The sequence below is a fragment of the Lissotriton helveticus genome, chromosome 12 (genome assembly GCF_964261635.1).
Source record: "Lissotriton helveticus chromosome 12, aLisHel1.1, whole genome shotgun sequence".
Lineage (NCBI taxonomy): Eukaryota > Metazoa > Chordata > Amphibia > Caudata > Salamandridae > Lissotriton > Lissotriton helveticus.
Genome location: NC_136073.1, coordinates 133,323,625 through 133,339,037, shown reverse-complemented (window position 1 = coordinate 133,339,037; position 15,413 = coordinate 133,323,625). Strand labels below are relative to the sequence as shown.

Here is a 15,413-nt window from a genome sequence, read left to right as displayed (position 1 = left end):
ATTAGCCTAGACTGCTCAGGCCAAGCTACCTAGAGGGCGAGCAGGGGTTATCTCAGAGAGTTATCTCCTTGTCCTGACTAGAAGCAAGGGTCCCTATTTGGACAGTGGTACCTACCTCTGCCAACTAGAGACCCCCAGATCTAACAGTAGCTCATTGAATTAAAGTATAAACCTCTGCCATGTATGAGTGGTAAAGGCTTGTTAATTTGGTTGCTTTTCCAATTCACGTCTGACAACAAGATGAAGGAACATTGGGGCATCAGAAGCTTTGGAAAGTAGCCACCAACCTCAGAGAAAGAGAGAAAGAGGGAAAAGGCAGTATGAGGAGTGGAGAAAACAGCAGCAGGTACAAGGAGCTCAAATGAGATTAATGGCGCCTAAATAGAGCACGTAAAGGAACAGTTACAAATCTAAGAAAAGGGAAAGAAAGACTAGGAAAAAAACACGGAAAGAGCCTGTAGATAAAATTCTCTTCCTGGGACAGCAGGCTAAGAGAAATTACACAGGGAGCAGTTAAGCTTGTAACACGGGGAGAATAGAAAAGAAAATGCAGTTTTATGAAGTGTGTTTGCCTAATCCAGCAAGCACTTTTGTTTTATTTTTCTATTTGCTTCTTTTATTGGTAAAGTAAGTTTCAAGTGCATGAATGGTATGACTGAGAGAGCCAGGGTATAATAATTTGAAGTGTTTGCACCAGCGCTAATGTAGGACGAGAGTTATAGCAAAGATATGAAAGGGGTAGCGATAATAAATATGTGAAAGGGCAATAGTGACACCAAAATAAGCCACCTATTTATAAAACTGACATGGAAGAAATTCTAAAGGTTAACTTCTGAAATTGTAGCCGATGTTAAAAAGTTTCTCGTTGTTGGCAGGATTCGAACCTGCGCGGGGAGACCCCAATGGATTTCTAGTCCATCGCCTTAACCACTCGGCCACAACAACTGACTGTAAGTTTTGTGCAAATAATCTGCATGAAAGTTTTCAAGGTGTGCCACAGCAAATTCCTGATATCCTGCAATGCACTTTTTAAAAATAATGTTTTTTTCAGCAGGCACATTCTCTCCTAAAAACAAAAATAAGGCTACATCTTATAATCATGTGTGTTTAAATAATTTGTCGTTAAATCGTTTAAATATTTTAAAGGATCTGTTTTTAATAGACATTTTACAAAAACAACTGGTACATTTGGTAATTCTGTAAAAGAAAAACCCAACTGCCGTGACATTGCCAACCACAATGCCGTGACTCGGATTCGAACCGAGGTTTCTGCAGCCACAACGCAGAGTACTAACCACTATACGATCACGGCGAGCTACTTGGGCTCAATAACATACAGTGACATGGAGAATTTATAATTCGAAACACTCAGGGAACTCCAGTGATAGGCTGAATGTGTTCATTGCTTCCTCATTCCTTATACAAAGGCTTTGTCTCCTCAGTGGTTGATAGGCTGAAACCGTTTCCTGGTTGCCTGCTTGTGAACTGCCAGAAGTCAAAGATCACACATACACTTGTTGGCCTGTGATGGGACACCAATGCAGAGAAACACACCTGGCGCAGATCTTCTATTCTGTCTATTAGACCTGCATCTCCCCTGTACCTCCTCAAGCCATCTGTATGTGAAGCAAGAAAAAGTTAAGGAGCGGTCCATCTATACTTTTATAGGGAGGATGCTGCCGTGAGCTCCTCCCAGCTAATCACACAAACAGCAGTAAAGCAAGATAACTATACAGTTAGGGGGGACTGCATGGTTAGGTTTTTGAGGAATTATTGAAACTGACCTCAGTGACCCATGATCAGAGCTGTGGCTAATGACTGCGTGCCTAATTATGATGAAGCAAGCACCATGGCTCGTAGGGGCCCCACAACACGCTTTTCTTAGCTCATTGAATTAAAGTATAAACCTCTGCCATGTATGAGTGGTAAAGGCTTGTTAATTTGGTTGCTTTTCCAATTCACGTTTGACAACAAGATGAAGGAACATTGGGGCATCAGAAGCTTTGGAAAGTAGCCACCAACCTCAGAGAAAGAGAGAAAGAGGGAAAAGGCAGTATGAGGTGTGGAGAAAACAGCAGCAGGTACAAGGAGCTCAAATGAGATTAATGGCGCCTAAATAGAGCACATAAAGGAACAGTTACAAATCTAAGAAAAGGGAAAGAAAGACTAGGAAAAAAACACGGAAAGAGCCTGTAGATAAAATTCTCTTCCTGGGACAGCAGGCTAAGAGAAATTACACAGGGAGCAGTTAAGCTTGTAACACGGGGAGAATAGAAAAGAAAATGCAGTTTTATGAAGTGTGTTTGCCTAATCCAGCAAGCACTTTTATTTTATTTTTCTATTTGCTTCTTTTATTGGTAAAGTAAGTTTCAAGTGCATGAATGGTATGACTGAGAGAGCCAGGGTATAATAATTTGAAGTGTTTGCACCAGCGCTAATGTAGGACGAGAGTTATAGCAAAGATATGAAAGGGGTAGCGATAATAAATATGTGAAAGGGCAATAGTGACACCAAAATAAGCCACCTATTTATAAAACTGACATGGAAGAAATTCTAAAGGTTAACTTCTGAATTTGTAGCCGATGTTAAAAAGTTTCTCGTTGTTGGCAGGATTCGAACCTGCTCGGGGAGAACCCAATGAATTTCTAGTCCATCGCCTTAACCACTCGGCCACAACAACTGACTGTAAGTTTTGTGCAAATAATCTGTATCGAAGTTTTCAAGGTGTCCCACAGCAAATTCCTGGTATTCTGCAATGCACTTTTTTAAAATAATGTATTTTTCAGCAGGCACATTCTCTCCTAAAAACAAAAATTGCATGAGTATATCTCTAGTTTGGAAAAGGATAGGCTTTCATGCATACTCTCATGTGGCACTCAAGTTTTTGGGACCCTATTGCACTCTGTTTTCGTGCTGCTTTTAGTCTATGGCCCATATTACAGAAGTCTACCATCTTTGAGTATTTGAGGCTCCTTTGTAAGTGCTTTATCTTTTTTACTTGAAGAGCTATATAATAAAGGGGTCAGGGAAAGATTGCATTTATGGAAGATAAAAGAAGGCACACTTGTCTCACCAAATGCCGTAGAGAAACCTGATGTTTTAACTCATGTTATCCTTAGTTTGTTTTTGTTAGACCTTGCATTCTTAAGGTGGCCTCAACCCTACCTTATTGCTTTTCACCTACGCATTTTGCTGTATCTTTTTGTTGGCCTTAGGACTCTGATCACTTTATTGCTACTAATCAGTGCTGAAGTGAACGTGCTTCTTCCCTAATCATGTGTGTAATTGGAGTATACCTGACTGACAGATTTCATTGACTTGAAATCCCCTTGTAAAGTGGTATACCATATACCCAGGAACTGATTGTGCCGCCCAAAAAAGTATCATTTCAAACCTGTCTCAAGCCTGCTACTGCAGTGCCTGTGCTGCAGTGTACTGCCACTTCGACTTGCCATTTAAAACTACTTGCCAAGCCTTAAACTCCAATTTTATTACATATAATTAACCAAAAGGTAGGCCCTAGGTAGTCCTAGGGGCATCATGCTATGTAAGTAAAAGGTAAGACACGTACTGTGGTAGTTTGCATGTCCTGGTAGTACAAAACAGTCTATTACATTTTTCACTACTGTGAGGTCTGCCCCTCTCGTAGGTTAGCATTGGGTATTCCCTTATACTTTTTGGGGGGTAATTCCATATCAGAGAGGAGAAGCTTTATTTATTTATTGATAAATCCTATTTACAGGTGAGGTTGGATTTAACTTTACTACTTTATGAATGCCATTTTTAGAGAGTGAGCATTTCTCTGCACTTACTACTCTATTTGCCTGAAAACCTGTCTCCAATTGACGTCTGGATTGGGCTGCGAGACAGCTACATTTGTGCATTCCCTCTAGACAGCCACAATACAGGTCACTCAACTGCAACTGCATTCATCTGCATTCTGATTGGCATGGGGGAGAGCTCCATTCCCCCACCGCAAATAGGTTCAAGAACGATAATTTATGTCAGTAGGTACAATATAGCTACATCTTATAATCATGTGTGTTAAAATAATTTGTCGTTAGATCGTTTAAATATTTTAAAGGATCTGTTTTTAATAGACATTTTACAAAAACAACTGGTACATTTGGTAATTCTGTAAAAGAAAAACCCAACTGCCGTGACATTGCCAACCACAATGCCGTGACTCGGATTCGAACCGAGGTTGCTGCGGCCACAACGCAGAGTACTAACCACTATACGATCACGGCGAGCTACTTGGGCTCAATAACATACAGTGACATGGAGAATTTATAATTCGGTACACTCAGGGAACTCCTGTGATAGGCTGAATGTGTTAATTGCTTCCTCATTCCTTATACAAAGGCTTTGTCTCCTCAGTGGTTGATAGGCTGAAACTGTTTCCTGGCCGCCTGCTTGTGAACTGCCAGGAGTCAAAGATCACACATACACTTGTGGGCCTGTGATGGGACACCAATGCAGAGAAACACACCTGGCGCAGATCTTCTATACTGTCTAGTAGACCTGCATCTCCCCTGTACCTCCTCAAGCCATCTGTATGTGAAGCAAGAAAGAGTTAAGGAGCGGTCCATCTACACTTTTATAGGGAGGATGCTGCCATGAGCTCCTCCCAGCTAATCACACAAACAGCAGTAAAGCAAGATAACTACACAGTTAGGGGGGACTGCATGGTTAGGTTTTTGAGGAATTATTGAAACTGACCTCAGTGACCCATGATCAGAGCTGTGGCTAATGACTGCGTGCCTAATTATGATGAAGCAAGCACCATGGCTCGTAGGGGCCCCACAACACGCTTTTCTTAGCTCAAATAAAGTATAAACCTCTGCCATATATGAGTGGTAAAGGCTTGTTAATTTGGTTGCTTTTCCAATTCACGTCTGACAACAAGATGAAGGAACATTGGGGCATCAGAAGCTTTGGAAAGTAGCCACCAACCTCAGAGAAAGAGAGAAAGAGGGAAAAGGCAGTATGAGGTGTGGAGAAAACAGCAGCAGGTACAAGGAGCTCAAATGAGATTAATGGCGCCTAAATAGAGCACGTAAAGGAACAGTTACAAATCTAAGAAAAAGGAAAGAAAGACTATGAAAAAAACATGGAAAGAGCCTGTAGATAAAATTCTCTTCCTGGGACAGCAGGCTAAGAGAAATTACACAGGGAGCAGTTAAGCTTGTAACACGGGGAGAATAGAAAAGAAAATGCAGTTTTATGAAGTGTGTTGCCTAATCCAGCAAGCACTTTTGTTTTATTTTTCTATTTGCTTCTTTTATTGGTAAAGTAAGTTTCAAGTGCATGAATGGTATGACAGAGAGCCAGGGTATAATAATTTGAAGTGTTTGCACCAGCGCTAATGTAGGACGAGAGTTATAGCAAAGATATGAAAGGGGTAGCGATAATAAATATGTGAAAGGGCAATAGTGACACCAAAATAAGCCACCTATTTATAAAACTGACATGGAAGAAATTCTAAAGGTTAACTTCTGAATTTGTAGCCGATGTTAAAAAGTTTCTCGTTGTTGGCAGGATTCGAACCTGCTCGGGGAGAACCCAATGAATTTCTAGTCCATCGCCTTAACCACTCGGCCACAACAACTGACTGTAAGTTTTGTGCAAATAATCTGTATCGAAGTTTTCAAGGTGTCCCACAGCAAATTCCTGGTATTCTGCAATGCACTTTTTTAAAATAATGTATTTTTCAGCAGGCACATTCTCTCCTAAAAACAAAAATTGCATGAGTATATCTCTAGTTTGGAAAAGGATAGGCTTTCATGCATACTCTCATGTGGCACTCAAGTTTTTGGGACCCTATTGCACTCTGTTTTCGTGCTGCTTTTAGTCTATGGCCCATATTACAGAAGTCTACCATCTTTGAGTATTTGAGGCTCCTTTGTAAGTGCTTTATCTTTTTTACTTGAAGAGCTATATAATAAAGGGGTCAGGGAAAGATTGCATTTATGGAAGATAAAAGAAGGCACACTTGTCTCACCAAATGCCGTAGAGAAACCTGATGTTTTAACTCATGTTATCCTTAGTTTGTTTTTGTTAGACCTTGCATTCTTAAGGTGGCCTCAACCCTACCTTATTGCTTTTCACCTACGCATTTTGCTGTATCTTTTTGTTGGCCTTAGGACTCTGATCACTTTATTGCTACTAATCAGTGCTGAAGTGAACGTGCTTCTTCCCTAATCATGTGTGTAATTGGAGTATACCTGACTGACAGATTTCATTGACTTGAAAGCCCCTTGTAAAGTGGTATACCATATACCCAGGAACTGATTGTGCCGCCCAAAAAAGTATCATTTCAAACCTGTCTCAAGCCTGCTACTGCAGTGCCTGTGCTGCAGTGTACTGCCACTTCGACTTGCCATTTAAAACTACTTGCCAAGCCTTAAACTCCAATTTTATTACATATAATTAACCAAAAGGTAGGCCCTAGGTAGTCCTAGGGGCATCATGCTATGTAAGTAAAAGGTAAGACACGTACTGTGGTAGTTTGCATGTCCTGGTAGTACAAAACAGTCTATTACATTTTTCACTACTGTGAGGTCTGCCCCTCTCGTAGGTTAGCATTGGGTATTCCCTTATACTTTTTGGGGGGTAATTCCATATCAGAGAGGAGAAGCTTTATTTATTTATTGATAAATCCTATTTACAGGTGAGGTTGGATTTAACTTTACTACTTTATGAATGCCATTTTTAGAGAGTGAGCATTTCTCTGCACTTACTACTCTATTTGCCTGAAAACCTGTCTCCAATTGACGTCTGGATTGGGCTGCGAGACAGCTACATTTGTGCATTCCCTCTAGACAGCCACAATACAGGTCACTCAACTGCAACTGCATTCATCTGCATTCTGATTGGCATGGGGGAGAGCTCCATTCCCCCACCGCAAATAGGTTCAAGAACGATAATTTATGTCAGTAGGTACAATATAGCTACATCTTATAATCATGTGTGTTAAAATAATTTGTCGTTAGATCGTTTAAATATTTTAAAGGATCTGTTTTTAATAGACATTTTACAAAAACAACTGGTACATTTGGTAATTCTGTAAAAGAAAAACCCAACTGCCGTGACATTGCCAACCACAATGCCGTGACTCGGATTCGAACCGAGGTTGCTGCGGCCACAACGCAGAGTACTAACCACTATACGATCACGGCGAGCTACTTGGGCTCAATAACATACAGTGACATGGAGAATTTATAATTCGGTACACTCAGGGAACTCCTGTGATAGGCTGAATGTGTTAATTGCTTCCTCATTCCTTATACAAAGGCTTTGTCTCCTCAGTGGTTGATAGGCTGAAACTGTTTCCTGGCCGCCTGCTTGTGAACTGCCAGGAGTCAAAGATCACACATACACTTGTGGGCCTGTGATGGGACACCAATGCAGAGAAACACACCTGGCGCAGATCTTCTATACTGTCTAGTAGACCTGCATCTCCCCTGTACCTCCTCAAGCCATCTGTATGTGAAGCAAGAAAGAGTTAAGGAGCGGTCCATCTACACTTTTATAGGGAGGATGCTGACATGAGCTCCTCCCAGCTAATCACACAAACAGCAGTAAAGCAAGATAACTACACAGTTAGGGGGGACTGCATGGTTAGGTTTTTGAGGAATTATTGAAACTGACCTCAGTGACCCATGATCAGAGCTGTGGCTAATGACTGCGTGCCTAATTATGATGAAGAATGGCTCGTAGGGGCCCCACAACACGCTTTTCTTAGCTCAAATAAAGTATAAACCTCTGCCATATATGAGTGGTAAAGGCTTGTTAATTTGGTTGCTTTTCCAATTCACGTCTGACAACAAGATGAAGGAACATTGGGGCATCAGAAGCTTTGGAAAGTAGCCACCAACCTCAGAGAAAGAGAGAAAGAGGGAAAAGGCAGTATGAGGTGTGGAGAAAACAGCAGCAGGTACAAGGAGCTCAAATGAGATTAATGGCGCCTAAATAGAGCACGTAAAGGAACAGTTACAAATCTAAGAAAAAGGAAAGAAAGACTATGAAAAAAACATGGAAAGAGCCTGTAGATAAAATTCTCTTCCTGGGACAGCAGGCTAAGAGAAATTACACAGGGAGCAGTTAAGCTTGTAACACGGGGAGAATAGAAAAGAAAATGCAGTTTTATGAAGTGTGTTGCCTAATCCAGCAAGCACTTTTGTTTTATTTTTCTATTTGCTTCTTTTATTGGTAAAGTAAGTTTCAAGTGCATGAATGGTATGACAGAGAGCCAGGGTATAATAATTTGAAGTGTTTGCACCAGCGCTAATGTAGGACGAGAGTTATAGCAAAGATATGAAAGGGGTAGCGATAATAAATATTTGAAAGGGCAATAGTGACACCAAAATAAGCCACCTATTTATAAAACTGACATGGAAGAAATTCTAAAGGTTAGCTTCTGAAATTGTAGCCGATGTTAAAAAGTTTCTCGTTGTTGGCAGGATTCGTACCTGCGCGGGGGGACCCCAATGGATTTCTAGTCCATCGCCTTAACCACTCGGCCACAACAACTGACTGCAAGTTTTGTGCAAATAATCTGTATGAAAGTTGTCAAGGTGTCCCACAGAAAATTCCTGATATCCTGCAATGCACTTTTTAAAAATAATGTTTTTTTCAGCAGGCACATTCTCTCCTAAAAACAAAAATAAGGCTACATCTTATAATCATGTGTGTTTAAATAATTTGTCGTTAGATCGTTGAAATATTTTAAAGGATCTGTTTTTAATAGACATTTTACAAAAACAACTGGTACATTTGGTAATTCTGTAAAAGAAAAACCCAACTGCCGTGACATTGCCAACCACAATGCTGTGACTCGGATTCGAACCGAGGTTGCTGCGGCCACAACGCAGAGTACTAACCACTATACGATCACGGCGAGCTACTTGGGCTCAATAACATACAGTGACATGGAGAATTTATAATTCGAAACACTCAGGGAACTCCTGTGATAGGCTGAATGTGTTCATTGCTTCCTCATTCCTTATACAAAGGCTTTGTCTCCTCAGTGGTTGATAGGCTGAAACAGTTTCCTGGCCGCCTGCTTGTGAACTGCCAGAAGTCAAAGATCACACATACACTTGTGGGCCTGTGATGGGACACCAATGCAGAGAAACACACCTGGCGCAGATCTTCTATTCTGTCTATTAGACCTGCATCTCCCCTGTACCTCCTCAAGCCATCTGTATGTGAAGCAAGAAAAAGTTAAGGAGCGGTCCATCTACACTTTTATAGGGAGGATGCTGCCGTGAGCTCCTCCCAGCTAATCACACAAACAGCAGTAAAGCAAGATAACTACACAGTTAGGGGGGACTGCATGGATAGGTTTTTGAGGAATTATTGAAACTGACCTCAGTGACCCATGATCAGAGCTGTGGCTAATGACTGCGTGCCCAATTATGATGAAGCAAGCACCATGGCTCGTAGGGGCCCCACAACAGGCTTTTCTTAGCTCATTGAATTAAAGTATAAACCTCTGCCATGTATGAGTGGTAAAGGCTTGTTAATTTGGTTGCTTTTCCAATTCACGTCTGACAACAAGATGAAGGAACATTGGGGCATCAGAAGCTTTGGAAAGTAGCCACCAACCTCAGAGAAAGAGAGAAAGAGGGAAAAGGCAGTATGAGGTGTGGAGAAAACAGCAGCAGGTACAAGGAGCTCAAATGAGATTAATGGCGCCTAAATAGAGCACGTAAAGGAACAGTTACGAATCTAAGAAAAGGGAAAGAAAGACTAGGAAAAAAACACGGAAAGAGCCTGTAGATAAAATTCTCTTCCTGGGACAGCAGGCTAAGAGAAATTACACAGGGAGCAGTTAAGCTTGTAACACGGGGAGAATAGAAAAGAAAATGCAGTTTTATGAAGTGTGTTTGCCTTATCCAGCAAGCACTTTTGTTTTATTTTTCTATTTGCTTCTTTTATTGGTAAAGTAAGTTTCAAGTGCATGAATGGTATGACTGAGAGAGCCAGGGTATAATAATTTGAAGTGTTTGCACCAGCGCTAATGTAGGACGAGAGTTATAGCAAAGATATGAAAGGGGTAGCGATAATAAATATGTGAAAGGGCAATAGTGACACCAAAATAAGCCACCTATTTATAAAACTGACATGGAAGAAATTCTAAAGGTTAACTTCTGAAATTGTAGACGATGTTAAAAAGTTTCTCGTTGTTGGCAGGATTCGAACCTGCGCGGGGAGACCCAAATGGATTTCTAGTCCATCGCCTTAACCACTCGGCCACAACAACTGACTGTAAGTTTTGTGCAAATAATCTGCATGAAAGTTTTCAAGGTGTGCCACAGCAAATTCCTGATATCCTGCAATGCACTTTTTAAAAATAATGTTTTTTTCAGCAGGCACATTCTCTCCTAAAAACAAAAATTGCATGAGTATATCTCTAGTTTGGAAAAGGATAGGCTTTCATGCATACTCTCATGTGGCACTCAAGTTTTTGGGACCCTATTGCACTCTGTTTTCGTGTTGCTTTTAGTCTATGGCCCATATTACAGAAGTCTACCATCTTTGAGTATTTGAGGCTCCTTTGTAAGTGCTTTATCTTTTTTACTTGAAGAGCTATATAATAAAGGGGTCAGGGAAAGATTGCATTTATGGAAGATAAAAGAAGGCACACTTGTCTCACCAAATGCCGTAGAGAAACCTGATGTTTTACTCATGTTATCCTTAGTTTGTTTTTGTTAGACCTTGCATTCTTAAGATGGCCTCAACCCTACCTTATTGCTTTTCACCTACACATTTTGCTGTATCTTTTTGTTGGCCTTAGGACTCTGATCACTTTATCGCTACTAATCAGTGCTGAAGTGCACATGCTTCTTCCCTAATCATGTGTGTAATTGGAGTATACCTGACTGACACATTTAATTGACTTGAAAGCCCCTTGTAAAGTGGTATACCATATACCCAGGGACTGATTGTGCCGCATAAAGAAGTAGCATTTCAAACCTTTCTCAAGCCTGCTACTGCAGTGCCTGTGCTGCAGTGTACTGCCACTTCGACTTGCCATTTAAAACTACTTGCCAAGCCTTAAACTCCAATTTTATTACATATAATTAACCAAAAGGTAGGCCCTAGGTAGTCCTAGGGGCATCATGCTATGTAAGTGAAAGGTAAGACATGTACTGTGGTAGTTTGCATGTCCTGGTAGTACCAAACAGTCTATTACATTTTTCACTACTGTGAGGTCTGCCCCTCTCATAGGTTAGCATTGGGTATTCCCTTATACTTTTTGGGGGGTAATTCCATATCAGAGAGGAGAAGCTTTATTTATTTATTGATAAATCCTATTTACTGGTGAGGTTGGATTTAACTTTACTATTTTATAAATGCCATTTTTAGAGAGTGAGCATTTCTCTGCACCTACTGCTCTATTTGCCTGAAAACCTGTCTCCAACTGACGTCTGGATTGGGCTGCGAGACAGCTACATTTGTGCATTCCTTCTAGACAGCCACAACACAGGTCACTCAACTGCAACTGCATTAATCTGCATTCTGATTGGCATGGGGGAGAGCTCCATTCCCCCCACCGCAAATAGGTTCAAGAACGATAAATTATGTCAGTAGGTACAATATAGCTACATCTTATAATCACGTGTGTTTAAATAATTTGTCGTTAGATCGTTTAAATATTTTAAAGGACCTGTTTTTAATAGACATTTTACAAAAACAACTGGTACATTTGGTAATTCTGTAAAAGAAAAACCCAACTGCCGTTACATTGCCAACCACAATGCCGTGTCTTGGATTCGAACCGAGGTTGCTGCGGCCACAATGCAGAGTACTATCCACTATACGATCACGGCGAGCTACTTGGGCTCAATAACATACAGTGACATGGAGAATTTATAATTCGGAACACTCAGGGAACTCCTGTGATAGGCTGAATGTGTTCATTGCTTCCTCATTCCTTATACAAAGGCTTTGTCTCCTCAGTGGTTGATAGGCTGAAACTGTTTCCTGGCCGCCTGCTTGTGAACTGACAAGAGTCAAAGATCACACATACACTTGTGGGCCTGTGATGGGACACCAATGCAGAGAAACTTACCTGGCGCAGATCTTCTATTCTGTCTAGTAGACCTGCATCTCCCCTGTACCTCCTCAAGCCATCTGTATGTGAAGCAAGAAAAAGTTAAGGAGCGGTCCATCTACACTTTTATAGGGAGGATGCTGCCGTGAGCTCCTCCCAGCTAATCACACAAACAGCAGTAAAGCAAGATAACTACACAGTTAGGGAGGACTGCATGGTTAGGTTTTTGAGGAATTATTGAAACTGACCTCAGTGACCCATGATCAGAGCTGTGGCTAATGACTGCGTGCCTAATTATGATGAAGCAAGCACCATGGCTCGTAGGGGCCCCACAACACGCTTTTCTTAGCTCATTGAATTAAAGTATAAACCTCTGCCATGTATGAGTGGTAAAGGCTTCTTAATTTGGTTGCTTTTCCAATTCACGTCTGACAACAAGATGAAGGAACATTGGGGCATCAGAAGCTTTGGAAAGTAGCCACCAACCTCAGAGAAAGAGAGAAAGAGGGAAAAGGCAGTATGAGGTGTGGAGAAAACAGCAGCAGGTACAAGGAGCTCAAATGAGATTAATGGCGCCTAAATAGAGCAAATAAAGGAACAGTTACAAATCTAAGAAAAGGAAAAGAAAGACTAGGAAAAAAACACGGAAAGAGCCTGTAGATAAAATTCTCTTCCTGTGACAGCAGGCTAAGAGAAATTACACAGGGAGCAGTTAAGCTTGTAACATGGGGAGAATAGAAAAGAAAATGCAGTTTTATGAAGTGTGTTTGCCTAATCCAGCAAGCACTTTTGTTTTATTTTTCTATTTGCTTCTTTTATTGGTAAAGTAAGTTTCAAGTGCATGAATGGTATGACTGAGAGAGCCAGGGTATAATAATTTGAAGTGTTTGCACCAGCGCTAATGTAGGACGAGAGTTATAGCAAAGATATGAAAGGGGTAGCGATAATAAATATGTGAAAGGGCAATAGTGACACCAAAATAAGCCACCTATTTATAAAACTGACATGGAAGAAATTCTAAAGGTTAACTTCTGAAATTGTAGCCGATGTTAAAAAGTTTCTCGTTGTTGGCAGGATTCGAACCTGCGCAGGGAGACCCCAATGGATTTCTAGTCCATCGCCTTAACCACTCGGCCACAACAACTGACTGTAAGTTTTGTGCAAATAATCTGTATGGAAGTTTTCAAGGTGTGCCACAGCAAATTCCTGGTATTCTGCAATGCACTTTTTTAAAATAATGTTTTTTTCAGCAGGCACATTCTCTCCTAAAAACAAAAATTGCATGAGTATATCTCTAGTTTGGAAAAGGATAGGCTTTCATGCATACTCTCATGTGGCACTCAAGTTTTTGGGACCCTATTGCACTCTGTTTTCGTGCTGCTTTTAGTCTATGGCCCATATTACAGAAGTCTACCATCTTTGAGTATTTGAGGCTCCTTTGTAAGTGCTTTATCTTTTTTACTTGAAGAGCTATATAATGAAGGGGTCAGGGAAAGATTGCATTTAAGGAAGATAAAAGAAGGCACACTTGTCTCACCAAATGCCGTAGAGAAACCTGATGTTTTACTCATGTTATCCTTAGTTTGTTTTTGTTAGACCTTGCATTCTTAAGGTGGCCTCAACCCTACCTTATTGCTTTTCACCTACGAATTTTGCTGTATCTTTTTGTAGGCCTTAGGACTCTGATCACTTTATCGCTACTAATCAGTGCTGAAGTGCACGTGCTTGTTCCCTAATCATGTGTGTAATTGGAGTATACCTTACTGCCAGATTTAATTGACTTGAAAGCCCCTTGTAAAGTGGTATACCATATACCCAGGGACTGATTGTGCCGCCCAAAGAAGTAGAATTTCAAACCTGTCTCAAGCCTGCTACTGCAGTGCCTGTGCTGCAGTGTACTGTCACTTCGACTTGCCATTTAAAACTACTTGCCAAGCCTTAAACTCCAATTTTATTACATATAATTAACCAAAAGGTAGGCCCTAGGTAGTCCTAGGGGCATCATGCTATGTAAGTAAAAGGTAAGACATGTACTGTGGTAGTTTGCATGTCCTGGTAGTACCAAACAGTCTATTACATTTTTCAACACTGTGAGGTCTGCCCCTCTCATAGGTTAGCATTGGGTATTGCCTTATACTTTTTGGGGGTAATTCCATATCAGAGAGGAGAAGCTTTATTTATTTATTGATAAATCCTATTTACTGGTGAGGTTGGATTTAGCTTTACTATTTTATAAATGCCATTTTTAGAGAGTGAGCATTTCTCTGCACTTACTGCTCTATTTGCCTGAAAACCTGTCTCCAATTGACGTCTGGATTGGGCTGCGAGACAGCTACATTTGTGCATTCCCTCTAGACAGCCACAACACAGGTCACTCAACTGCAACTGCATTCATCTGCATTCTGATTGGCATGGGGGAGAGCTCCATTCCCCCCACCGCAAATAGGTTCACGAACGATAATTTATGTCAGTAGGTACAATATAGCTACATCTTATAATCATGTGTGTTTAAATAATTTGTCGTTAGATCGTTTAAATATTTTAAAGGATCTGTTTTTAATAGACATTTTACAAAAACAACTGGTACATTTGGTAATTCTGTAAAAGAAAAAAACAACTGCCGTGACATTGCCAACCACAATGCCGTGACTCAGATTCGAACCGAGGTTGCTGCAGCCACAACGCAGAGTACTAACCACTATACGATCACGGCGAGCTACTTGGGCTCAATAACATACAGTGACATGGAGAATTTATTAAGCATGGGCGGATCTAGCGGATCTCGCGTACGCGAACTTGCGGATTTACGGATTCGCAATCCGCGAAGATCCGCGAACTCTAGCGGATTTGCGGATTTTTCCGTTTTTTGTGTTGGCGCGTGTTCGCGCCGATTTTGGGACAAGTTCGCAATTGCGAACTTACTTTTCGGCTCGCAACGGCCGCGACTATGTTGTTTCTACGTCTGGTTTATCATCACAGGTTCACAGCACCCTCTGTTTCACCACTGCCACCCTCTGGGACACCCATGCCACCCTCTGGTACATCCTCACTGGCACCTATTAGGTTTATTTATCACTGTAGATTATGGTGGTTGAAAAAAGCAAGCACACCTGCCCTTCTTCAACTGCCATCAATTAATTTGTGTTTCATTAATGTGTCAGTAATTTTGAAAGTTCCAGTCTGGCTGGCACCTGCTTCCTTCCTTATCTGTAATTTGCTTTTTGTTGCAGTGAAATTTTTTTTTCACAGGACCTTTATGGTGCTATTCTATGAGCCTGCTGTTTGGGTCATAGCAGGGTCATAGAATAGTTGCAAACTCTGGAGGGGCCCATCAGGAAGCACTACCTTG

At 41.1% G+C, this 15,413-nt stretch overlaps 9 non-coding genes across 9 annotated transcripts; all 9 read right to left on the bottom strand.

The window, feature by feature from the left end:
* Positions 1-863: 863 nt before the first annotated feature.
* Positions 864-945, bottom strand: TRNAS-AGA (transfer RNA serine (anticodon AGA)). Its single transcript has one exon. It is a non-coding gene; the product is annotated as a tRNA-Ser (tRNA).
* Positions 946-1,240: 295 nt separating this feature from the next.
* On the bottom strand, positions 1,241-1,312 carry TRNAH-GUG (transfer RNA histidin (anticodon GUG)). Its single transcript has one exon. It is a non-coding gene; the product is annotated as a tRNA-His (tRNA).
* A 1,286-nt stretch (positions 1,313-2,598) lies between these two features.
* On the bottom strand, positions 2,599-2,680 carry TRNAS-AGA (transfer RNA serine (anticodon AGA)). Its single transcript has one exon. It is a non-coding gene; the product is annotated as a tRNA-Ser (tRNA).
* A 1,498-nt stretch (positions 2,681-4,178) lies between these two features.
* Positions 4,179-4,250, bottom strand: TRNAH-GUG (transfer RNA histidin (anticodon GUG)). The gene has a single exon. It is a non-coding gene; the product is annotated as a tRNA-His (tRNA).
* Positions 4,251-5,529: 1,279 nt separating this feature from the next.
* On the bottom strand, positions 5,530-5,611 carry TRNAS-AGA (transfer RNA serine (anticodon AGA)). Its single transcript has one exon. It is a non-coding gene; the product is annotated as a tRNA-Ser (tRNA).
* A 1,498-nt stretch (positions 5,612-7,109) lies between these two features.
* Positions 7,110-7,181, bottom strand: TRNAH-GUG (transfer RNA histidin (anticodon GUG)). The gene has a single exon. It is a non-coding gene; the product is annotated as a tRNA-His (tRNA).
* A 1,272-nt stretch (positions 7,182-8,453) lies between these two features.
* On the bottom strand, positions 8,454-8,535 carry TRNAS-AGA (transfer RNA serine (anticodon AGA)). The gene has a single exon. It is a non-coding gene; the product is annotated as a tRNA-Ser (tRNA).
* A 1,653-nt stretch (positions 8,536-10,188) lies between these two features.
* On the bottom strand, positions 10,189-10,270 carry TRNAS-AGA (transfer RNA serine (anticodon AGA)). Its single transcript has one exon. It is a non-coding gene; the product is annotated as a tRNA-Ser (tRNA).
* Positions 10,271-13,126: 2,856 nt separating this feature from the next.
* On the bottom strand, positions 13,127-13,208 carry TRNAS-AGA (transfer RNA serine (anticodon AGA)). Its single transcript has one exon. It is a non-coding gene; the product is annotated as a tRNA-Ser (tRNA).
* Between the last annotated feature and the right edge of the window lie 2,205 nt (positions 13,209-15,413).